The 26,732-nt window shown below is 39.9% G+C and overlaps 1 protein-coding gene across 8 annotated transcripts in view; it reads right to left on the reverse strand.

Annotated features, from left to right (window-relative positions):
- FRMD1 (FERM domain containing 1) overlaps nucleotides 1-26,732 on the reverse strand; it is a 102,161-nt gene that overhangs the window by 55,370 nt on the left and 20,059 nt on the right. The window contains exon 1 of one of the 8 annotated variants that reach the window (XM_072643920.1): nucleotides 7,543-8,656. The exons of 6 other annotated variants lie outside the window; for them this stretch is intronic. The gene's annotated coding sequence lies outside the window, so the exon portion shown is untranslated. Of the gene's footprint in view, nucleotides 1-7,538; nucleotides 8,657-26,732 lie in introns of those variants that run through there. One more of the 8 variants, XM_072643918.1, reaches the window with a different exon arrangement.

Genomic DNA, 26,732 nt, shown 5'->3' on the forward strand with positions numbered 1-26,732 from the left:
ATGGTAAAAAACTGATCAGAGGATGCTAAGAATAACAGTTTCCAGAGTGTCTATAAACTTCCATGTGGCTCTCCCTGGGGGCCCAGATGCCAACTAGTGTGAATCTTTCATATGGTTCCCTTTGGGAGCGGAAGGTGATTCAGAACAATCACCAAAATGCCTAATCTTCCATTTACATTGAGTTTTTACAGGAATGACCTAGGCACTGAGGGCACGCTTCATGAAAGTATCTCTATGGCAAAGACAGGTTCTAACAAATTATATTACATGATAGACCACATCTAGTTTCCATCGTTCATTTGAATGAAAGATATGGAAGATAAAAGATATCACTATGTATTGATTATTAAAAAACATTTGCTTCATTAGAACCAAACTCTCCCTTCATAACTCTTTCAACAAGACGTATCCTATCCAAACATAAAAAAAAGTCTTTAAAGGATTTAAAATTTTATTGTTATTTTATTTATTTAAAATGAATTTTTAAAAATGACCTTGTGATCACAAATTCAAGCTGGGCATATATGGCAGGGAGATGTATGATTGTCAAAGGTGGCCCCTACTGTCATAGTTGAGAGGTGCTGAAGAGCCCAAACTGGAGAGAATGGTGAGGACCTCCAGTGTGTGGATGACATTAATATTGATTCTATCAGGCCCCAGAACCCTGTAAATCCTCCCTAAAAGCAACCATAAAGCTAGACCCACTGAAAAAACCAAATGATTGAAGAAAGCCTACTTCCTAAACAATATGAAATACTGTTAGAAGAACTTAAGAGTTTGTCCATTGCTACATACATTTGGCACAGAGAATGGAACCGGAATTAAACAAGAGGCAGTCAGTGAGATGAGATGCCTTCAGGAAACTGAAAAATTCCTTTAATGACCTAGAAATGGTCCCGGAAACAAAGGCCAATCTTTTTAACAAAACTGTTCCATCAATGTTGCATTATGGCTGTGAATTAAGGAACCCTACAGACCCTGAAATGAACACTACACCAAGAGCAATGAACACGTTCGCAGTAGGCATGATTGGGCTACAATGGATAACAAAAAAAAAAAAAAGGAAAAAAAAGAAAAAATCTTCAAAGATGAACTGAGTAAAGGTTGCCATTAGAGAAATATATGTCTAGGTGGTCATTTGGCAAAAATAAGGGAGAAAAGGTAGACAAGCTCCCAATTATCCCATTGGTCTCTTCACAATGTCAGGAAAAAGCTCATAAGAGCTCAGCATGTTGAGGAATTTTTAAATGGGGAGATAATTAGGGGGGAGAGAGAAGTTGAGTTATGGTGTTGGGGAGGGACATGAAAAGAAGCATTGAAATTTATTTTTAAAAATGTAGAGAATGACATGCAGAGGAAAACAGACAAGCAGCAAAGTTTTTAAAACTATTCAATTTATTACATACTGCTAAAACAAAGCTGTAGGGGGGCGGAGCCAAGATGGCGTACTAGAAAGACGCACATACACATAGCTCCAAACCCACAACCCATAGAACAACTACAAAGAAGTAACTCACGGCGAATTCTGCACCCAGAGGCCACAGAACATTGGAGCGAGGGAGATTTCTGTTCCGGAGAGACCTGCAAACCTCTCGTAAAAGGTCCTTCGTGCTGCGGACTGGGCGCCGGGACTGGGAGCTGAGTACAGCCCTGCAGTGGCCGCGGCACCGAGAGGAACAGATCCGAGCGGGCTTCAGGGATGGGATCTCCAGCGGCCGCACAAGTACCTCCACCCACAGGTGACGGGGGTCGGTGAGAGAGTCCCTTTGGCGGTTCGAGGGGGGAGTGGGGTGCCCCCATGGCTTGGGCCCCCTCGGGAGACAGAAGCTGAGGGGCAGCGGCAGACCAGGGCTCCCCAAGCAGGCAGGAGCCTGGATCCATTGTTGAAGGTCTGTGCATAAACTCCCTGAGGGAACTGAGCCTGAGAGGCAGCCCTGCCCTCACCTGAGCATCTGAATTTAATCTCACACTGAATAGCAGCCCTGCCCCCGCCCAAAGCCCTGAGGCTGGAAGCAGCATTTGAATCTCAGACCCCAAACTCTGGCTGGGAGGATCAGGAGGTGAGGTGGGTGTGAGCAAAATATTCAGAGGTCAAGTCACTGGCTGGGAAAATGCCCAGAAAAGGGAAAAGAAATAAGACTATAGAAGGTTACTTTCTTGGTGAACAGGCATTTCCTCCCTTCCTTTCTGATGAGGAAGAACAATGCTTACCATCAGGCAAAGACACAGAAATCAAGGCTTCTGTGTCCCAGCCCACTCAATGGGCTCAGGCCATGGAAGAGCTCAAAAAGAATTTTGAAAATCAAGTTAGAGAGGTGGAGGAAAAGCTGGGAAGAGAAATGAGAGACATGAAGTCAAAGCATGAACAGCAAATCAGCTCCCTGCTAAAGGAGACCCAAAAAAATGTTGAAGAAAATAACACCTTGAAAACTAGCCTAACTCAATTGGCAAAAGAGGTTCAAAAAGCCAATGAGGAGAAGAATGCTTTCAAAAGCAGAATTAGCCAAATGGAAAAGGAGATTCAAAAGCTCACTGAAGAAAATAGTTCTTTCAAAATTAGAATGGCACAGATGGAGGCTAAGGACTTTATGAGAAAGCAAGAAATCACAGAACAAAGCCAGAGGAATGGAAAAATGGAAGATAATGTGAAATATCTCATTGGAAAAACAACTGACCTTGAAAATAGATCCAGGAGAGACAATTTAAAAATTATGGGACTACCTGAAAGCCATGATCAAAAGAAGAGCCTAGACATCATCTTTCATGAAATTATCAATGAAAACTGCCCTGAGATTCTAGAACCAGAGGGCAAAATAAATATTCAAGGAATCCACAGAACACCACCTGAAAGAGATCCAAAAAGAGAAACTCCTAGGAACATTGTGGCCAAATTCCAGAGTTCCCTGGTCAAGGAGAAAATATTGCAAGCAGCTAGAAAGAAACAATTCAAGTATTGTGGAAATACAATCAGGATAACACAAGATCTAGCAGCTTCTACATTAAGGGATCGAAGGGCATGGAATAGGATATTCCAGAAGTCAAAGGAACTAGGACTAAAACCAAGAATCACCTACCCAGCAAAACTGAGTATAATACTTCAGGCGAAAAAATGGTCTTTCAATGAAATCAAGGACTTTCAAGCATTCTTGATGAAAAGACCAGAGCTGAAAAGAAAATTTGACTTCCAAACACAAGAATGAAGAGAACCATGAAAAGGTGAACAGCAAAGAGAAGTCATAAGGGACTTACTAAAGTTGAACTGTTTACATTCCTACATGGAAAGACAATATTTATAACTCTTGAAACATTTCAGTATCTGGGTACTGGGTGGGATTACACACACACACATGCACACACGCACACACACATAGAGACAGAGTGCACAGAGAGAATTGAAGAGGATGGGATCATATCTTAAAAAAAAATGAAATCAAGCAGTGAGAGAGAAAGATATTGGGAGGAGAAAGGGAGAATTGAATGGGGCAAATTATCTCTCATAAAAGAGGCAAGCAAAAGACTCATTAGTGGAGGGATAAAGAGGGGAGGTGAGAGAAAAACATGAAGTCTACTCTCACCACATTCCACTAAAGGAAAGAATAAAATGCCTACTCATTTTGGTATGAAAACCTATCTTACAATACAGGAAAGTGGAGGATAAGGGGATAAGCAGAGTGGGGGGGGATGATAGAAGGGAGGGCATGGGGAGGAGAGTGCAATTTGAGGTCAACACTCATGGGGAGGGATAGGATCAAAAGAGAATAGAAGTAATGGGGGACAGGATAGGATGGAGGGAAATATAGTTAGTCCTATACAACACAACTATTATGGAAGTCATTTGCAAAACTACACAGATTTGGCCTATATTGAATTGCTTGCCTTCCAAAGGGAAGAGGTGGAGAGGGAGGGAGCTAAAGAAGTTGGAACTCAAAGTGTTAGGATCAACTGTAATGTTCTTACCACTAGGAAATAAGAAATACAGGTAAAGGGGTATAGAAAGCTATCTGGCCCTACAGGACAAAAGAGAAGACAGAGACAAGGGCAGAGAGGGATGATAGAAGAGAGAGCAGATTGGTCATAGGGGCAATTAGAATGCTTGGCGTTTGGGGGGGGAGGGGTTAAAAGGGGAGAAAATTTGTAACCCAAAATTTTGTGAAAATGAATGTTAAAAGCTAAATAAAAGAAAAAAAAAATTCAAAACAAAAAAAAAAAAAAAAAACAAAGCTGTACAGAGATTCACAATTTTGTATACGTGACCTTTGTATATGGCAATGTACATGTTTAGTGCTGAGTTGAGCCTAACAAAAAAAAAACCCTAAAATTTAAAATATATAAAATTCTTCTTTTTCTTCAAGCTTCAATGCAAGCTCTTTATCACCCCTTCTAGGAAGCTTTCTCCAATTCCTTTGTTACTTAAAAGTATAATCTCCCTCCCTCAAATATTCCTACCAACCTTTGCCCCTATCCCACTCTATATCTCACGCTATTACTTTTGTACATATAGAACGCCAATCCTCTGAGAATTTAAGCCTCTTGAGGCCAGAAACTGTCATTTTTTATCTCTGTACGCAGCTAGCATACTGAAATAGCAGTTTTTAATATGTCTGAATTGAACACCTCCACAAGAGTTCATCTGCATTCACAGAATTCTCTTATGCACGGAATATAATTCATCTCCTATTTTTCCTATATTCTCTTGGCAAGAAAAACAGTTTAGGATGAACTTTTTTCTCACATTTAATGCTCCTACCAGGACAATTCTGTACTCTCTTCCAGCACAGTGAATGCTCAATGGATCGATCACTGTCTCCCTTTCTTTCTTCTCCTCTCCCTCCATCCCTCTTTGTTTAAATGTAGGCAGGCATTTAGTAAATAAGATGATCCATATCAAGTGTTGGCTGCCTTTTAAAAGGGGTGTGACCAGATCTGTACCCCTCCTTTCTGGTATGTTTATGTGAAACTGTTGACTGACTTGCCGGTGATAGGTGAGGTGGAAGAGTAAGCTCAAGGGGTGAGGTGGGACAGAGCATTTTCCATGCCAAAGAAAATGAGCTTAAATGACATTTTGGGGGGTAGCCAACCTTGTAGCATATTTTTTTTTCTATCCAGTTATCACTTCTTTTGAAATCTATCTCCATTTTAAGATTCTGAGCTGTGAGTCCTTGAGAGCTGGGATCATACTTTTTGCCTTTCTTTATATTCCCAGGTCTGGTACACAGCAGGCACTTAATAAATGCTTTTTCAAAGGCGCATTAGAGATCATTTAATCTAAAACCATTTTATTCGTTGGGGAGAAAATCAGAGTGTCCACTTAAGTGAACTTAAGTGATTCACCCAAAGTCACATTGGTAGTAAATGAACAGAGCTCAGATTAAAATACAGTTCAAACGCAAAAATCTAGGCTTCTTTCCCTAACTTCTTTCATTTACGTCTAATCCAGGAGTTCCTAACATTTTTCACCATCGAGTCCTCTGTAGTTATAGTGAAGCCTTTAGTCTCTTCTCAGAAAAATGTATTATTGATAAATAAAAGTATGCATAGAATAATTTTATATATGTATACTTGTATCTAATGGTAGCCATTTCTAGGGCAGGAAGAATAGGGAAGGAAAAAAAGAAAAATGTACATGATAACTTTATTATATATTTTATATACTTTGTTATATTTATATTATAATATACATCTTATATTAATATATTTTATGTGCTTTGTTATGTTTTATTATACATTATATGTTATATTATATTTTACATGTTTTATTACATATTTGAAAAGAATGGCAAGTTGTGCAAATTTCAGTTTCATGTGCAGTCATCTTTATTATAGTGTGTTATGGAAATGTTTGTTTTACTCCATAAAATTATTCCAATTTTATTCCATAAAAAATTAATGCCATTTCCTCTATTTTGCTAACTATGCTTTGGTATAATTGATTTCCTTTGTAATTCTATGTATTTTATATTGAATACTCAAAAAATTACTCTAAGAGGTGCACAGGTTTCAACAGACTGCCAAGAGGATCCATGATAGCAAAAAAGGTTAACAATTTCTGTCTAAGTTATTTAATGTCTTTTCTCAAAGTGCTTCACACATAGAACAAGAATACACATTGTAGGCAGAAACATTGAGGCACTGGGAAGTTTATAGTCACAGTTAATTACTGAGGGGTAACTGGAGCACAAAATCTACCCCCAGTGCAATCTACCTCTAGACCACTGTTTCTTTAATAATGAAAATGACCAATTTGTTAACAAGCACCTTTTCTCTAATTTTGATTTCCATGTCTTAAAAGTTATGCTTTTAAAAGTGTACCAGAACTCTGCCACCAGGACAAATTCATTTTGGAAAGTGTAAGGGTGTGACCAGAGAATAGCCATGGGTCAGGAATACTGGGGAAAAGGTGCCAAAAGCCCTCCAACCACCACTGGAGGAGGAGGAGGAGGCAGGCACGGGGCACAACAGTGGGGGAAGGAGGGTATAAGAGAGTCCCCCTGGGACTCTCAACAATTGTGTATGGAGAAGCACCCTCCATGCTAGGGCCCTGGGACAAACTCCTAGTTGCTCCACATTAGTTATAGTTCTATTTGGGAGGAAAAAAGCAGTTATAATTGCTCTATTTTTAATAATGCCCTAAATATGCTCTTATGTAACAGAATGATTTGTTTTATTAGATTTCTAGATTACTAATATAATTTTAAAAAATAAAAAATGAAGGCAGGCGGCAAAAAGTATCTCTACCACATACCAGAGGATTTGGGAAGGTGGCAGGGTAGACTCTTCAGAGTCTAAGCAATCTGACTGAGTGCCTACATCAACTTTTGATCCTCTGATACCCTCAATGGCATGAAGCAAGGATCCACTTGAGGTACTCATAAGGTTAAGTAATTCTATACAGAGGAGAGGGAGGTCCTTCAGTATTTTAAACCCTCCGAATGCTCACTAAAATTTGTAAAATCCATGTTTGATAGACAGGCATTGAGTAGCAGAAAAGTTGAGAAGTACAATCCCATACTCCAAAGTGATATGGAGCCTCAAAGAAAGTTCCAGAAATCATTAGGCTCCAAGTGTCCAGTTGCCTGTTTACATTTGGCACCCTGGACAGCCTGCCAAGAAAACCAAACAGCCAGGAGGAATGCTCTTCTGCAAGCTTACATACACACAGCCCCACAGTCCAAATGCCATGCTTTTGTTTACCATCGATTCAGGCCTTTTAGCCTCAATTAAAGCCCTAAGTGTCCAACAAACAGAGCATGGAAGGATTAATAAAAGCCACAGTCAATCATCAGTCTTCAGGGTTGCTGCTGACTTTTTGTCCTCCGCAAGAGAGGTTTTAGCTTCCACAGAGTAATTGCTTTGTCTTAATAAAACAAAGTCAGAAACCTCATGTATTCCTTATTTAAAAACAAAACCAAACTTATAATCATGGCTAAATTGGGACAAGGTCCTGAGGATGGTAGGTAACTTAGGTCATCTAAACTTCATGCTATTAAAAGCACAGACACAAAGACAATACAAGAGCTTTAAAAAAAGCAGAGACTTACATACACAGGTATCTGGGTTGCTCCTATAAAGAGACAAAAACCTTCTCCTTGGGGAAAAAAACGTAAAAAAATATGATCCGGCAGCTATATATCTGTTTAAATAACCCCTGGGTGGACTTCTGCTCCCAGAGCAACCCAGGAGACACATTCTTCTCACTGTCCTAGACTTTGAACTTTAGTCACACCAAACTGATTTGACGACTAGAGTTGGTGGGAGAATACAAGGTCAGTGACCTTAATGAAAGTGAGAGCCTTTTACTCTGCAAGTCCAGACACTGGTTTTATATAATGACTATTCTGGGAATGAGTGATTACGACAAATTTTCCAAGTTAAAGGCTCAAATAAAAATTTTCTCTCTCAAAATAAAAAAGGCTCATCCATCTACGAATTAGAAGTGTCTTCTAGAAAAGGGGTAGGAAATAATTTAGGTACTTTCTTCTAATTTCTCTATTTAAAATATACCCTGAAGCTTAAATATACTCTTATGTATTCTAGTGGAATGATTCATTTTATGCAATTTCTGGACTACTCATTTAATCCAAAAAATAATAAATGAAGACAGGTGGCAAAGTGTCCCAAACACATACCAGATGTCATGGGGGAAGGTGGAGGCGAATCTTCAAAGCTAAATATCCAGCCTGAGAGCCTAAATCAACTTTTGATCCTATGATATCCTCAAAGCATGAAATATTAAAAATAATTAAGGAGACAATTCTTAAGTATCCATTCAGTTAATCCTCTTCTTTCTAAGCATTTTCTAGATGATTCTTTTAATGTGGTTGCCCAAAGTTGCTGTTTATCCTTCATTCTTGAAGAGGATCAGTGACATCAGGAGGGTGATACCTTGACTTGCGAGTGAATTGGATTACAGTGAGGCAGAGCTGTGCAGATATTAGCCTCATTCTTTCCTCCAGAGTCATAGGAGTCCACTAGAAAGACATATGTCAGGGTGACTGGCAATGGCCCTGGATGCAAGGGGAGACCATAGTTTTTTTATGCTAAGATCTTTCCTAGACCTCAGTTTGTTTGAGGCAACACCCATTTAGCGAGTAGGTAAGAACTGAGGTAAAACATGGCCTAGTTTGCCTTCTCAAAAGACTCAATCTGGGAAGGGAAGGCCTTCAAGGGTTTCTGGTCATAAGGGAACATTTGCTATTTACATTCACTCAGAGACATCAACACCCAAGCAATGAGCAAGTGAGGCTTGGGCTGGGCCCTATTATTGGCCAATCAGTGAGAGCCAGAGTGATTTGAGTTTAAAGGCATAGACAAGTAGCTCCACTTGAATCCCCATAGGCTTTGTCAAAGCCTGCTTTACCAGAGCTATATTTCAAGAAATAATGAATGAAAAGGACATAAGACAAAAGAGTTAATTGTTCCAGTTTTCAAAGAAAACAAAAACAAAAAACAGTAATAGAATGAGTAAGGAAGAAAGAAAAAAAGCCCTAAGTAGTATGTTATACTGAATGGACTGGGTCTGTTTTGAAGATATAGCTGTGTAACTTCTCATTATATAAATATGCATCTGTTTTGGATTGTCTCAGGGCAACAGAAGGGAAACCTGGGCAACGTAAGAAGGTGCTGAGGATACCACTTTGTGTTTGGCAGGCACTGGAAAAAATACTGATTACTTTATAGGAGAAGAATCCAGGTTCAGATCCAGTAATATGGCTTAGTACCCAATGAGCTAGGCTTGTGCATCAAGAAAACCTGGATTTACATCTCACTTGAAAATCAGCTGAATGACCATGGGGTAAAGTCACTACAATTTTTTATCTGTAAAATGGGGAAGCTGGAGTCCTATGAAGTCTTGACTTTAAGCTCTAAATCTATCCCATGAAAAGGGGCAAATGTAATGAGATGTGGGAGGTTATGGAACAGGGGTGGGGGGAAAAGGCAAGTCCCAAGGTAAGAAGGAACTCTGCAGTAGAGAGATTATGGTACCCAGAACCAGAAGCCTAATTGTGGATCCTGTTCTTCTTTAAGAAGGTGACCTTAGATAAGTTGCTTCATTTGGGAAATGGTTTTTCTCATCTGTAAATTTAAGGGGTATGCTGTAAATAATTTTTTAAGGTAACTTCTAGGGTTGAAAGACTGATTCAAAAACAAGTGGAGGGATGAGGGCAGAAGAAATGGGGGTGACAGGAGAGAAGAGGATACTTAAGGGTAAATTAAATCATCAAGAAGAAAAATTAGATTTAAAATTTCACGTTTCTTTTAAAAAACTATAAACCAAAGTATAATTAATGAAAAAATCTGAAAACATCATACTTTAAAAAACAAATTGGAGACAGCAGTAAGATACTTCTTGAAAGCATTGGATTTGAAAGAAGCCTGGAAATGCTGAGAATCCATTTTTTTTCTTGCTGACCTTGTGTAATGATAATTTAAGTGGGAAGATCTTTCCCATTCATTAATAGGTCTATGTGATCTGCTTAAATCACATGGAAGCCTAAGTCACATATGGTGGGAGAAGCCTGCTGAATGAGTGGAACAGGAAAGGTGAAGCAGAACTGGGAGGAAAATGGTGTGAGCGGTTAGGGGTGGAGGAGAGTATCATAGCTAGTCTTGTGTTTGTTTGTGGGAAGGACAGAGAGGAAGGGCTTGGGAATGCCTTGGTCTCCCAGCAGTGCTAATGTGTATTGACTTATTGGTTACTATAATGGATTTGGCTTTTTGGTGTCTGAATAAATGTTTCTCTTCTACCTTCTATGTGGAGAGTCTGTTATACTTTACAATTCAGAACTATGCCAGCATATTCATAGTCACCCTCTGTGATGTGATTATACACCTTGTGGAAAAAATGGACTTATCTGTAACCAGATTATGTTTTATTTACACATCTTACATAATACGTTTAGTTTCTCATAGCTTAGAGTCATTCATTTAGAGGTGGACAGGATATTAGAAATGACCTGGTTCAATGCCCTCATTTTAGAGTTCAGGGAATTGGGGGGCGCAGCCAAGATGGTGGAGTAGAAAGACGCACATACACTAGCTCTTATCCCATAGCCTATAAAATACCTGTAAAGAAGAACTCTCAACAAATTCTAGAGCAGCAGAAGCCACAGAACAACGGAGTGGAGGAAATTTCTAGCCCAGAGTGACCTGAAAGACTGACAGGAAAGGTCTGTTGCACACCAGACACAGAGCACAGCACAGCCCAGACTTGGCCACTTGGCACCAAGAGGAGCAGAACTGAGCAGGCTTCAGGGACAGAATCTCCAGCAGCAGCACAGATCGCTCAACCAACAGGCACCAAAGGTCAGTGAAAGGAACTTTTCGGCTACCCAAAAAGGGAGCAGGGTGTCCCCATAATTCCGGCCTCCTCAGGTGGCAGGAGTGGAGGCAGCAGCCAAAGGGGGCTCCCAAAGCAGGCAGTAGCCTGCATCCATTGTTGAAGGTCTCATCGTAAACCCCCTGAGGGAAATGAGCCCTGTGTGGCGGCCCTGCTCCCACCTGAGCAGCTGATCTGAATCTCACACTGAATAGTAGCCCTGCCCCTGACTAAAGCCCCTGAGGGACTGGAGCAACTCATCTAAATCTCAGCCCCCCAGTGCTGGCTTGGTGGAACTGGAGGAGGTAGTTGTAGAGAGGAAACTCAGAAGTCAAGTAACTGGCTGGGAAAATGCCCAAAAAGGGAAAAAAAAAAATAAGATCATAGAAGGTTACTTTCTTGGGGAACAGGTGTCTCCTCCCTTCCTTTCAGATGAGGAAGAACAAGGTTTACCATCAGGGAAAGACACAGAAGTCAAGGCTTCTGTATCCCACACATCCAAAATAAATATTCCATGGGCTCAGGCCATGGAAGAGCTCAAAAAGGATTTTGAAAATCAAGTTAGAGAGGTGGAAGAAAAACTGGGAAGAGAAATGAGAGAGATGCAAGAAAAGCATGAAAAGTACGTCAACACCTTGCTAAAGGAGACCCAAATAAATGCTGAAGAAAATAACACCTTGAAAAATAGGCTAACTCAATTGGCAAAAGAGGTTCAAAAAGCCAATGAGGAGAAGAATGCTATAAAGAGCAGAATTAGCCAAATGGAAAAGGAGGTTCAAAAGCTCACTCAAGAAAATAGTTCTTTCAAAATTAGAATGGAACAGATGGAGGCTAATGACTTTATGAGAAACCAAGAAATCACAAAACAAAACCAAAAGAATGAAAAAATGAAAAATGTGAAATATCTCATTGGAAAAACAACTGACCTGGAGAATAGATCCAGGAGAGACAATTTAAAAATTATGGGACTACCTGAAAGCCATGATCAAAAAAAGAGCCTAGACATCATCTTTCATGAAATTATCAAGGAAAACTGCCCTGAGATTCTAGAACCAGAGGGCAAAATAAGTATTCAAGGAATCCACTGATTACCTCCTGAAAGAGATCCAAAAAGAGAAACTCCTAGGAACATTGTGGCCAAATTCCAGAGTTCCCTGGTCAAGGAGAAAATATTGCAAGCAGCTAGAAAGAAACAATTCAAGTATTGTGGAAATACAATCAGGATAACACAAGATCTAGCAGCTTCTACATTAAGGGATCGAAGGGCATGGAATAGGATATTCCAGAAGTCAAAGGAACTAGGACTAAAACCAAGAATCACCTACCCAGCAAAACTGAGTATAATACTTCAGGCGAAAAAATGGTCTTTCAATGAAATCAAGGACTTTCAAGCATTCTTGATGAAAAGACCAGAGCTGAAAAGAAAATTTGACTTTCAAACACAAGAACGAAGAGAAGCATGAAAAGGTAAACAGCAAAAAGAAGTCATAAGGGACTTTACTAAAGTTGAACTGTTTGTATTCCCACACGGAAAGACAATATTTGTAACTCTTGAAACTTTTCAGTATCTGGGTAGATGGTGGGATTACATACATACACACATACACACACACACACACGCATGCACGCGCACACACAGAGACAGAGAGCACAGAGTGAATCGAATAGGATGGGATCATATCTTAAAAAAATGAAATTAAGCGGTGAGAGAGAAATATATTGGGAGGAGAAAGGGAGAAATGGAATGGGGCAAATTATCTCTCATAAAAGAGGCAGGCAAAAGACTTTTTAGTGGAGGTAAAAAGAGGGGAGGTGAGAGAAAAACATGAAGTTTACTCTCATCACATTTGACTCAAGGAAGGAATAAAATGCACACTCATTTTGGTATGAAAACCTATCTTACAATACAGGAAAGTGGGGGAGAAGGGGATAAGCAGGGTGGAGGGGATGATGGAAGGGAGGGCAATGGGAGGAGGGAGCAATCTGAAGTCAACACTCTTGGGGAGGGACAGGATCAAAAGAGAGAATAGAAGCAATGGAGGACAGGATAGGATGGAGGGAAATATAGTTAATCTTACACAATATGACTATTATGGAAGTCATTTGCAAAACTACACAGATATGGCCTATATGGAATTGCTTGCCTTCCCAAAGGGAATGGGTGGGGAGGGAGGGATGAAGAGAAGTTGGAACTCAGAGTTATAGGAACAACTGTCAAGTACTGTTCTTGCTACTAGGAAATAAGAAATACAGGTAATGGGGTATAGAAAGTTATCTGGCCCTACAGGACAAAAGAGAAGATAGGGAAAAGGGAAGGGAGGGATGATAGAAGAGAGGGCAGATTGGTGATAGGGGCAATTAGAATGCTCGGTGTTTTGGGGTGGGGGGAGGGGACAAATGGGGAGAAAATTTGGAACCCAAAATTTTGTGAAAATGAATGTTAAAAGTTAAATAAATAAATAAATAAAATAAAAAAATAAAATAAAAAGTAAAAAGAGGCTAACTCAATTGGAAAAAGAGGTCCAAAAAGCCAATGAGGAGAAAGAGGCTTTAAGAAGCAGCATCAGCCAAATGGAGGAGAAGGTTCAAAAACTCACTGAACAAAATGATTCATTGAAAGAGAGAATTAAGTTCAGGGAAATGAATGACTATGAGACAAACCAAGCAGTTAGTAAACAAAACCAGAAGTTTGAAAAAATAGAAGATAATGTGAAATATCTCATTGGAAAAACAACTGACCTGGAAAATAGATCCAGGAGAGACAATTTAAAAATTATGGGACTACCTGAAAGTCATGATCATAAAAAGAGCCTAGACATTATCTTCCATGAAATTATCAAGGAAAACTGCCCTGAGATTCTAGAACCAGAGGGCAAAGTAAATATTGAAAGAATCCACTGATCATCTCCTGAAAGAGACACGAATAGAGAAACTCCTATGAATACTGTGGCCAAATTTCAGAGTTTCCAGGTCAAGGAGAAAATACTGCAAGCAGCTAGAAACAAACAATTTGAGTATTGTGGAAAAACAATCAGGATAACACAGGATCTGGCAGCTTCAACATTAAGGGATTGAAGGGCTTGCAATGGGATATTTCAGAAGTCAAAGGAACTGGGATTGAAGCCAAGAATCACCTACCCAGCAAATCTGAATATAATACTTCAAGGCGAAAAATGGTCATTCAGTGATATAGTGGAATTTCAAGATTTCATGCTGAGGAAAAGACCAGATCTGTATTTAAAAATTTGACTTCCCAAGACAAGAATCAAGAGAAGCATGAAAAGGTAAACCGGAAAGAAAAATCATAAAAGACTCTCTAAAGCTGAACTGTTTACATTACTACATGGAAAGAAAATATAACTCTTGAATCTTTTCTCAGTATTTGGATAGATGGAGAGATTGTACACACACACACACACACACACAGAGTACAGGGTGTGTTGAATCAGAAGAGATGATATCCACACCAAAAATAAATAAATAAAATAGAGTTGAGGGAACTGAAACTTAGTTTAAATAACTTAAAAATAATAAGGTCACACAAGTTGCTAAGTATCAGAGGCAGGATATGAATCCAAGTCTTCCTTCCTCTGAGTCCAATATCAACCCTCAACCTGTCTGAAGCTATTTCATACTTCTGAAATATGAGAGAGAGAGAGAGAGAGAGAGAGAGAGAGAGAGAGAGAGAGAGAGAGAGAGAGAGAGAGAGAGAATCTATATCCTTCTACTACAAGGTAGGATAGCTAAGTGGGGCGGAGGGGCAGTATATTAGAACGCTGGGCCTGAAGCACACTCATCTTCCACAGCACCTTCTGGAGTTCTAATCTGGCTTCAGACACTTCCTAGCTGTGTGACCCTGGGCAAGTCACTTAATTCTGTTTGCCTCAATTCCTTCATCTGCAAAATGAGCTGGAGAAGGAAATGGCAACCCACTGCAGTATCTTTGTGAAGAAAACTCCAAATGGGGTCCAGAAAAGTATGCCCTCATTGAAATGACCAAACAACAACTAGAATGTATTTTCAATAAGGCAAGAACTGTCTTACCTATCCTTGTATATCTGTCTTCCTGAGACTCCAAAGTGAACTACACATAGCAGATATTTAAAGGAGCTGGGAAGGACACTGGTAGAGGGAGAATGTGTGCGGACAACCTCAGTTCAAATCTTTATTAAGCACCTACTGCGCATAAAGCATAATGTGCTTAATAAATGTAAGCCGAGAAACTCACGTTCTGCAAGAGGCATACACCTCAGTACTGCATGTACGTAAGTAATTACTAAGTTCATAAAATAATTTCCAGAGGACGCATACGCTAAGAAGTGGAGAAAGAGAAGAGTCTAAATGATGTAAAGTTGTCAGGAAAACAATGGCTCAAAAGAAAAGAACACCCCCCCCCCCCCAAAAAAAAAAACCAAACGAAACCTGAAGCTACGTATTGTTTTTGACCAATCTTGGTCCTTAAGACTGAAATGAGGAAAAGCACCTCAGAGCACCTCCCTTCTTTTGTTGGAGGGATGAGGTCCTAAGGGTGTCGATTATTATATACACTGTCACTTGCGGGTACGTGTTGGTTTTGTCTAACTGTTTTTCCTTTATTACATGAGAAAGACCAGGGTTATATCCAAAAATGACTAATATAAAAGCAAATGGCCCCAATAAAACTGTTTTTAAAAGTGGTATAAGATTGGGAACCTCCAAGTGTACAGGACCTGGCTGACAGATTTCCAAAAGCCCACGAGAACTTCAGAACAGGATACACATTAGATTTTTTTGTTTTTTAACTGCCCAGGTTTACCTATTTGTCATATGTCCTGAGGCAAACCTCTTAAACCTCTGGTCTCTCAAATTCTTCACCCTAGAAGAAATCCTCCACCCCCATATGCAGCTAAATCACCCACCCAGTAGCTAACACACAGGATGTTCCGAAGATGAGATTTTCAAAGAAAAAGGGAAACAAACACCTATAAAAGCACTCAGGTACTATATAAACATTACTGTTACATTCCTATCCTAAATCATACCTGCTTTGCTTACAAGAGCCCTGACCTCCAATGGCCCTCTCCCCAGTGGACTTGGAAAAGGAAGGCTTCTTTGAACATAAAGAAAGTGCTGGCTTTCTTTACAGTTAAATCCACTCATCACCTACTGGACAGTGAGCATCAACCACATGTTAAGCTCCATGAGAGGGTTGCTGTTGTTGAGTTGTTTCAGTTGTATCTGACTCTTCATGATTCCATTTTAGGTTTTCTTGGCAAAGATACTGGAGTGGTTTCCATTTCCTTCTCCAGCTCATTTTACAGATGAGGAAACTGAAGCACATAAGGGTTCAGTGACTTGCCCAGAGCCACGCAGACAGTAAGTGTCTGAGGCCAGATTTGAACTCAGGAAGAAGAGTCTTCATGACTCCAGGCCCCAGTGCTCTCTCCACTGCACCACCTAGCTACCCCTTGAGAGGGATGACTGCTTTAACTAATCTTGCAAATCTATCACCCCAACCCACACCTAACACCATGGGCTTAAACAACATTTTGATACAAATCAAAATCAATTTAACAAATATTAAAGGTCTACAAAGCTGCACTAGATACTGAAATAAACACAAAAAATTGTCTGGGCAAGTAGATATCATCCCCTTAGTACTTACAGTCCAGTATAGGGATCTGGCACATAGCAACAACTATCATGCGCAATAGATAAATGCATCAGAGAGATGCAAAACAAGGACTCTGTGAGGTTAGGGAAGGAAAGATCACAGGCAGAAGACAAGGTCGTGTTTGGAGATGAGCTTTAAAGAAATTTGTTGGGTGAGGGAGTCAGGACACCAATCACACACTGCAAGGGATATACTGATACATACTGCGGGGAGAGGGAAGATAGCATTACCCAAACAGGACAGTGCCACTCAGGACCAAGATCCGTTGCACATCTGAGCTGGTATTAATTTAAATGCAAAAGGAAATATAAGTTAAAAAAAAAAATCAACCAACCTTCTATCCAAGATTATTCCCACAGCAAAGACCTTCTCTGGTTCAAGTGGATGATTTGGAGACACAATTTCTAAAAGAGCTTTGGTTTTTTTCCCCTACAATAGCCAGCTGTCCCCTTGGTTGCCTGAGCCACCCCAAAACAAATGCCCATTGATATTCCATGAAGGTTCACAGCTTCATCTCCAAAACAGAACCAGGCCTTGGACTGCCCAGTTAAAAAAAAAATCCCTTTCAGAATTAATTCACTCAAAGCCCTTATTTTGACTTTAAATGTCTTTTCTTCTACAGAGAATTTTACCTACACAACTATTCACTCCCCTTTTCTTCCAAGACCAAATCATAAGAGACAGATTACTCAATTTAAGAAGGACTTATTAAACTTGCACACTATGGGTACTAACACAGAAACAAAATGGTGCTTCTTGCACCTGTATGGTTTACATAGGGAGTTTTTGTAGACCATAAACTCAGTATGAAAAGTGGATGACATTGTATTCAAGAAAGCTAATTTGGGGGCTTTGAGAGGTCATGTCCAGAACTAGAGAGATGGACGCAGCACTGTGACCTAGTCAGGTTTCATATGAAAAGCACCATGCTCAATCCTGGGCACCATACTTTAGGAAGAATGCTGGTCAGCTATCAGGATAGCAAAGTTTATGCCATGTGGGGATAAACTGGAAAAAATGTGAATTCTTACTTAGCTCAAAGAGGAGACTTAGGGAGAACAGCATAACTACCTTTAGTCTTTGAAGCACTATTCTGTGAAAACAGAGATTAAATTGTTCTTCTTGGATTCAGAAAGCAGAAGCAGGGGCAATAACTGGAATCCGCAAAAAGGGACTTGACAGGAAGCCCACGTAGTGGTTCAGAAACTAGAACGCTGGATCTGGAGTCAGGAAGACCGAAGTTCAAATCCAGCCTCAGACACTTTCCAGCTGTGTGGCTCTGGGCAAGTCACTTAAGCTGAGTCTTGTCTCAGTTTCCCCATCTGTAGAATACGGACAAGAATAGTACCTATACCTCCCAAAATCGTTGTGAGGATCAACTGAGATAATATTTGTAAAGTGTTTTGCGAACCTTAAAAGCACTATGTAAATGCTAGGCATTATATAAGGAAAAATGTCTTTGCCATTAGAGCAGAATGGAGCTGCCTTGGGAGAGTAGGTTCCCTCCTTAGAGGTCCTTAGAAGACTTCCTTAGAGGTCCTCAAGTAAAATTGGATGACCACTTCTCAGGTATGTTAGGTATGAGGGGATTCTTGTTCAAGTCTAGGTTGGACGAGATGGTGTGATTCTGTGGGACGCATGTGTGGACATTACAGGAGAGGGGACTTTACTCGAGGTCTTACAAGAAGTCAATGACAGATTCTTTAGATCTGTTAGCTCACTGCTCCTTAGAACAAGAAAATGGCCAGATGTACGGACAGTCATTCCAATGTTAACAATATTGTACAGTGTCATGGGTACGAAGCTGGCTAGGGAGTGAGGTCATATGGACTAAGGCATCAGACCCTCTTTCCTCACTTCTATACGTGTTCCTTCAGGGAGAATAAGAAAAATAATATCATCTTCCCATATCATCAGGGTGTTGTGAGAACAAATGAGCTCATGCCTATAAAGTGCTTTGAGATCTTTAGATGAAAGGCACTTTCAAAGTAAGAAATACTATATCATTACTTATTATTACTACTATTATTATCAGGAGCGACAAGGCCTCAAGGCTCCCTGTTCACGTCTCAGATAAAAACCCAACAGTGGGATATTTTCATAATCAGACGCCACATGGTTATTAAAGCATAGACAGACAGACTATAGATGCTTCCTAACCTTTGGAAACAAGGAAGCATCTGGGAAGAAAGCTGAGAGCCATCTTCATTTGCTGGGACTATGTGAGAAGGCTTGCAATGAGACCAGGGTAGATAGGAAAGGTTAAAGGTATAGGAGGGTTAGTGTTTCATTTCAGGTCTCAGGATTAATGTTGGAATTCTGGGCAATGTGCAGAGGAGTTGGAGGGAAGTGTGCATCTATGTCTTGCCTCCATTAGGGAGGAAGAGAGTTTCCTCTTACTATTCAATCAGCTTAAAAAGTACACTCCAGAAAGCAAGGTGCTTCATACACAAATCTGCCTTTTCCTTCCATGATGAGGACGGAAAAGGCAGAAGGAAAAGGTAAAATATTGATGATGCTATCAATACAGGCAGACTAATTTTCTTTTGGTGACATAAATAGGGTCTCTTGCACTCAGTTGATATAGCAAGTTTAATCTGCCCCAAGGAGATCAGTCAGTCCTTTACAAATATCTCTCCATAAGATAACCAGGTTAAAACTCCATAAGAGATGAAGAAACAAAGAAAAGTAGAAAGAGAGAGAAAATCAATTATTGCCCCTGGGATGATAAAAGATGGATAAGAACTGAACCTTAAAACAAAGGAAAAAATTTCAATAGGTGAAGATTGTGGGTCAGAAAGGCAAGAAAAAAACAGCATGAAAGAAATCCAAATCAGTTTCAACAAAGGGTTTTTGTTGGTGAATTTCAGTTTCTTGGAGGTAGGCCTGCCTTTGGAGGGTCTAGAATATCAAGGCAAGGTTTTTCAGAAGTAGTATTTGAGGAAGATTTATCTGGTATCTGGATTCAGAACAGACTGCAGTAGGGGAGAGATTTGAAAAGAAGGATATGAGTTAGGAGGGACAGAACTGGATTTTCTAAATATTTATTTTTAGTTTTCAGCATTCACTTTTAACAGATTCTGAGTTCTAAATTTTCACCACACTCTCTTTCCCCAAAACAGCAATCTAATATTGGCTATACATGTATGATCATATTAAACAAATTTCCACATTAGTCATGTTGTGAAAGAAGAATCAGAACAAAAGGGGAAAAAAAAAGAAAGAAAAAAAAAACCAAAACAAAAAGGAGAAAATAGTATGCTTCGATCTGCAGTCAGATTCCTATGGTTTTTTTCCTCTGGATAGGGATAGCATTTTCCATCATGAGCCTTTTGGAATTGTCTTGGATCATTGAATTGCTCAGAAGAGTTAAGTCTAATCAAAGTTGGTCATCACACAATGTTGCTGTTACTGTGTACAATTTCTCCTGGTTCTGTTCACTTCACTCAGCATCAGTTCATGCAAGTCTTCCAGGTTTTCTGAAATCCACCTGCTCATCATTTTATGTCACAACAGCATTCCATTACATTCATATACCATAACTTGTTCAGCCATTCCCCAATTGGTGGGTATCCCCTCAATTTCCATATTCTAAAAGCAAGAAGGAACCTTGGAGATTGATCTAGTCCAGTTGACTCATTAGGAAAATAAGAAAATTGAGGTTCAAAGACCTTGTATGAGGTTTTTGATGTTCAGTCATTTCAGTGAGCCCATTTGGGGTTTTCTTGGCAAACATACTACAATGCTTTGCCATTTCCTTCTCCAACTCATTTTACAGATGAAGAAACTGAGATAAACAGGGTTAACTTGGCTTGCCCAGGCACGTAAGTATCTGAATCCAGATTTGAATTCAGGAAGATGAATCTTCCTGATTTCAGGCCTAGCACTTTATCCACTGCAGCACCTAGCTGCTTTGTATAAGCCACTCAAGCTTAACATAGTTATGTCAGGTTTGGGGATTTTTAGCACAACACCATCTCATTATGCCTTTAATACTATTGAAGGAAGTGAAGACTTGCAGTGAATGAAAATGGTAGGAGATGGAAAGAGATGATTGCCACAGACATGGAGAGAAATCAGCAGAATCTGATTATCTGGACACTAATAAAAGCAGGGGAAAGAAGAATTAAAAACTGACCACAAGGTTCTGAACCCAGATGCTTGGAAGAACACTACAATTAGAATAAATGTATAACTAAGTCAGAAGGAAGAGGGGTTGGTTTATTTTCTTTAGTTGTTGGAGGAAATAAGAATTTTAAATAACAGACATGGTTAGCTTGAGGTACATACTAGCCTCCCAACTGTAAATGACCAGTCAGCCATTAGAATTCTGAACTGGAGCTCTGGAGATAGAGCAAGCCTACACATACAGAAGAGGCAATTTTCTAAAAATGGGAAATGATCACTGACACTGTTGGAAGGAGATACCCAAAGGGTCCAGAATCTTGTAGAACATCCACATTTAAATAATAAGGACATCATTTAAAAGATAAAGAGACAGAAAGGGGATGACTGAAACAGGATAAGAAATCAAGAAAGTTTTGTGGAACTAATCAATACATTTATCAAGCACTTACTATCTATGTCAGGCACTGCAAACGCAAAGGGGGAAAAAGGAACCAATCCCTCATCTTCAAGAAGCTTGCATCTTTTTTTTTTTAATTTTATTTTTATTTTTTAATGTTTAACAATCACTGCCATATAATTGAGATTTTATCCCCCCCACCTACCCCCCACTACCCCCCTCCCTCCCCGCGACTGCATACAATTCTGTATAGATTCTACATATACTTTCCTATTGAGTATATTTTCACTATAGTCATGCTATGTAGTCAGACTAAAATAAATGAAAGAAATCGTATAACAAATCAGAACATGATACACAAACACATACACATACACAAACATGATCTGCTACATTTTGTGAGTGACTTCCATATTTCTTTCTCTGAGTGTGGAAGGCATCTTGCCTTGAGAACCACCTTTGGGATTTTTTTTTTTTTTAAGAAGTTTTTGCGTTATTACAAAAATCCAAGTCTACCAGAAAAAACTCTCACACACTGTGGTCGTTGCTGTGCACAAAGTTCTCCTGGTTCTGCTCCTTTCACTCAGCATCAGGTCATATAAGTCCTTCCAGGCCTCTCTGAAGTCTTCTTGTTCATCATTTCTTATGGCACAATAGTACTCCATTACATTCATATACCATAATTTATTCAGCCATTCCCCAATTGATGGACATCCCCTTGACTTCCAGTTTTTGGCAACTACATAGAGTGCTGCTATAAATATTTTTGTACATGTGGGACCCTTTCCCATTTTTATGATCTCTTGGGGATATAGTCCTAGTAGCGATATTGCTGGGTCAAAGGGTATGCACATTTTTGTAGCCCTTTGGGCATAGAAGAAGCTTGCATCTTAAGCCAAAGAAGTACAATTTCAAGAAAAGGGTGTGGTTGACAGCATCAGCTGCATGAGGTCAAAGACCAAGGCTGAGAAAAGATCAGCTGAATTTGCTGACAAGAAGATTAATGGTGACCACCTCCAAGGTCCACACAAGGGGGTGTCACATGCAAGAGGAAGTACTCCTGGTTTTCCTAGACCTTGGTGAGCAGAACCAGGAGTAATGAAGAGTTGTAAAGAGGGGATTTAGGTGTGATAGAAGGAAAATCTTTCTGAAAATTAGTTCTCCAAAACTGGAATGGGTTGCCCTAGAAGGTAGTGAGCTTGTCCCTCACTGGAGCTCTTCAAGCAAGGGTTGGCTGATCACTTGGGTTTGAAGCACTGGAGATTCTTGCTCAGATCCAGTTTGGAGCAGGTGCCTCTGAGATTTTGTAGGCAAAGGGGATTAAGAGGGCAGTGAAGCAACAAATGTAAACTACTTGAAAAGATTGGCAATAAAAAGAAAAGCATATAGGTCAAGTAGCTGGCAGAACCAAGGGAAAAGGGTTTGGTTTTTGAAGACAGAAACCCGAGCATGTTTTGCACATAAGTTAATGAGCACAGAGGTTTTTGATGGGGCACAGGAAGGTGGGAAGGCGATAATTAAGGGCATGAAGTCCTAGAAAAGGCTAGGAGAGTATAATAGTAGCTCCCTTTTTATAGCATTTTATACCCTTTACAAGGCACATTCTTCACAACACTTCTGTAAAGATTATGTAGTGGTAAAGATTATTATGCATATTTTTTGCAGATGAGAAAACTGAGCCACTGAAGGGCACAGGAGTTGAGTTGCTACAAATCGCAAGTTAGTAAGGGTTAAAAACAAGGAACTGATCCCAAGTCTTCTGACTCCAGGCCTATAGTTGTTGTTACTGCTCGAGCTGCCTCAGTGGGGCTGGCTACCCAGGTGGACCATCTTCTTCTAGGATTCTCCTTCACAAAACCCCTCAATGGTTTGTTTTTGCCTCTAAAATGATAACCAAATTCCTGCAGCTTGACATATACTTCACGCTCCTCAACCAACAAATCTTCCATTCTAAGTCAGACTCAAATAATCTTCCCCCAAGACATAACCTACCCATTCCTTCTTTATGCTTTTGCTTCTAAAGTTCCCTAGACTTATTCTACCCTCTAAAGGAGTCCCTATGCTGGGACTTAAAAGATAGGAAGGACGTTAGTTCCTCAAAGTTTAGGGGTGGGGAACCTATGGCCTCAAGGCTACATGTGGCACTCTAGGTCCTTAAGTACAGTCCTTTGACTGAATCAAACTATGTTCTGTGAACATATTCCCCACCCCTGCCCTAGTTCAATTCCTTCATTTTAGAGCTGAAGAAACTGAGACCCAAAGAAGTAAGAGACTTAACCAGGTTCACATGGAAATATCAGAAGTGAGATCTGAACCCATGTTTGATACTGGTTCGACTACATTCCCCAGCCTTTTGAGGTTGCCAGAGCCATGTCTGGAGTCAGGAAAGATCTGAGGTCAAATAGGACCTCAAACACTTACTAGTGGTTTTATCCTAGGCAAGTCACTTATCCTCTATTTGCCTCAGTTCTTTCATACGTAAAATGCAATAACAGCACTTACCTAGCAGGGTTGTTTTGAGGATCAAATGAGATATTTGTAAAGTGCTTAACTGATTCCTTTCTCTTTCCACTTCCTTTTTCTCAAATTATCCTAAGCCTACTCATTTTCCAAGTCCTAGCTTGTTCCATCATGAGGTCTTCTCAAACAACTTCAGCTCATTTGTGATTCTTTCCTATTCCATACTTCTCTAGCATATTTTCCTCTTACAACACATTTTGTGTAGAACATAAGTCATCTTGTTAGTTACTATTTAATATACTAAATCTCCTCTCCCCAAGCAGATCATCCAAAAAGAACTCTTAGTTAAGATTTGATATACAATATGACCTGCTACATCTCTTACAGAAGATGGAAGGGGATGAATCAGACAATTTTAAAAATCAGATTTACATTTGTATCAGTGACTTGAATAAAAGCAGAGATCAAATTTACAGATGAAGAGGGTTCTAAAACTGGCAGAGTAGAAAACAGAATCAGCATCTAAAAGGATTTTGATAGGCTCAAGTCACTGGGTCGAAATGAATAAGATGAAATTCAATAGGAACAATGTAAAATCTTGCACCTGGTTCCTAAAAATCAACTTCATAAGTATAAGATGGGAGAGGCACAATTAGACATCAGTTATTTGGAAAATAAATATCTGGGGATTTTAGTGGATTTTGAGTAAGTCAGTAATGAGAAATGGCACCCAAAAAGCTTGTGTGATCTTGGTCTGAAGCATTAAGAAGCAGGGAATATAGGGAAGTGATTGTTTCACTGTTTTAGGCCATTATCAAACTTCATTTGGAGTATTGTACCGTGGCTTAAAGAGGACCCTGATAAACTGAAGAGTATTTGGGAAAGCAACCATGATGGTATAGGGAAGGCCTTGAACTGATGCCATAAGGAGGAGCTGGGGGTTTATCCTGGAGGAAAAAAAAAATCAAGGGAGACACGACAGCTGTCTTTAAGGATATAAAAGGTTGGCATGTAGACAGATTCAACTTGTTCTGTCTGCCCCGGAAGCAGACAGAGGAACAATGGGTATCAAAGAGGCCAAATTAGGCTTGATATCATGAAAAACTGTCTTGAAATTGGAGCTGCCCCCCAAAGAGAAGGGACTGCTTTAAGAGATGAGCTCCCCCTTTTGGAGGTCTTCAAGCAGAGGTTGTCAGGTTATGTTATGGTGGGAATTTCTGTCATGAATGGGTTGGATTAGCTGGCTTCTGAGGAACCTTCTAATTCTCACATTCTGTGAAAGGTGGAGACTACTTCCTCACATTCTCTATAGGACCTTTTTCACATGCCAATTCTTCTATGCGGTCTCATTGATGGAGATATTCTCTCCTATGATGTCCATCCCCTAAGATCTCTCTCTCCCTTTCCTGGATAAATTCCTCAAGAAAGCAGTCCATGCAGTGACTTCATTTCCTCTCTTCTAAAAGTCTCCACACCCTGGCTTGCAATCTCAATCATTCAACTGAAATGGCTCTCTTCCACGTTAAATGATTGCTTCACTGCCAGATCTCAGGGACTTTTTTCTGCAGTCTCATCCTTCTCGATCTCTCTGTAGACTCTGAGACTGCTGACCTCTCTCCTCTTCTGAAGACTCTCTTTTCTCTAGGTTTTTGTGACACTAATCTCTCTTGCTTCTCTTCCTACCTGTCTGAACCACAGTCTCCTTTGCCGGATCTTCTCCCAAGCCTCAGGCCCTACTGAACATAACTGTCCTCCAAAGCTTCACTCCTCTTCATTCTAGGACTGTCCCTCTGTTATTTCAAATTTATCCTGTACATTCATTTGCACATAATCGTTGCATGTTTTGTCTATGACTAAAATGATCCCGATGGATGGGCTTCCTGTTGCACAGTGGCATCAAACTTAAGTAGAAATGGATTCCTGTGGGCCTCCTACTGACTTAGAAAATCATGAATTACTGTTACCGATGTTGCATTGTATTTTTGTTTATTTTGTTCAACATTTCCCAATTATATTTTAATCTGGTTCTGGCCTACATTTGGAGTTTTGCTGGTCGGAAGAGGTCTATGGGAAGTGTCTGATACCTCCGCTGTAAAAGGAGAGATTTGCACTAAGATTTCCCCACATATGATCACAATTCCTGACCCAAACCAAAATGTTACATGCAGGTAACTAGGTTAACTTAAAGATGTTTAATGGACTCCTGCAGAGAACAAGCTTTAATGAATAGCTAAGTATGATGTGTAATTAGCATGAGCATTGACAATGAGATTGATACACACATTGCCAGAGCTTGCTCAGTGTTTGGGAGGCTCCAAAGAAAAGTTTTGGAGAGAAGAGGTATTAGACTGACTACCAAACTGAAGGTCTACAGAGGCATTGTGCTGACCTCATGGTTACATGCTTGTGAAACACAGACAGTCTACCAGTGCCATGCCAGGAAACTGAATCGCTTCCATTTGAACTGTGTTAGGAAGATTCTGAGGATCACCTGGCAGGATAAGACACTGAAGTCCTTGCTCGAACTGAACTGCCAAGTATTCAAACTATGCTTCAGAGAGCGCAACTCCCATGGGCTTGCCACGTTGTTAGAATGCAAAATGTATGCTTGCCAAAATGACTATTTTATGGAGAACTTGCATGGGGCAGGTGATCACATGATGGCCAGAAGAAGCAATACAAGGACACTCTCAAGGTCTCTCTCAAAAACTTTGGATTTGACTGTGCAACATGGGAGACACTGACACAGAAACGCTCAGCATGGCATGCCCACATTAGAAAGGGTGCTGTGCTCTATGAGCAAAGCAGACTTGAGACAGCACAAAGTAAACGTAGGATGTGCAAATTTGGAGTATCCACCCCCAAAATTCATATGGACTATCTGTGCCCAACCTGTGGTAGAGGATTCGGTGCTCATATTGGTCTGATCAGCCACAGTCGAAAACACAGAAACTTCACTTTATCATGGTGATGTCATTTTGGTCATATGAATGTCCAAACTGGTAGTTCTTAAAGACTTATTATTGGAAGATGATTTGATTTCTATTTAGCTATATCCCTCAGATAGGACGATGTTATAAAGGGAATATAAAAAGGATGTTTGGGTTATAAAAAAGATGTTTTATTGGGGATTGGACATGAAAGGAAAATTTACACCTAGGATATATAATTCTGAAATTATTTTAATGATGCAACATTTATATGAAGTATGCCTGTTATTTCATTCTAAACTTCACCATACAACCTAATACATACTACTAATTTGATAAAGGAAAAGT

Source organism: Notamacropus eugenii, chromosome 2, assembly GCF_028372415.1.
Source record: "Notamacropus eugenii isolate mMacEug1 chromosome 2, mMacEug1.pri_v2, whole genome shotgun sequence".
NCBI classification, from domain to species: Eukaryota; Metazoa; Chordata; class Mammalia; order Diprotodontia; family Macropodidae; genus Notamacropus; species Notamacropus eugenii.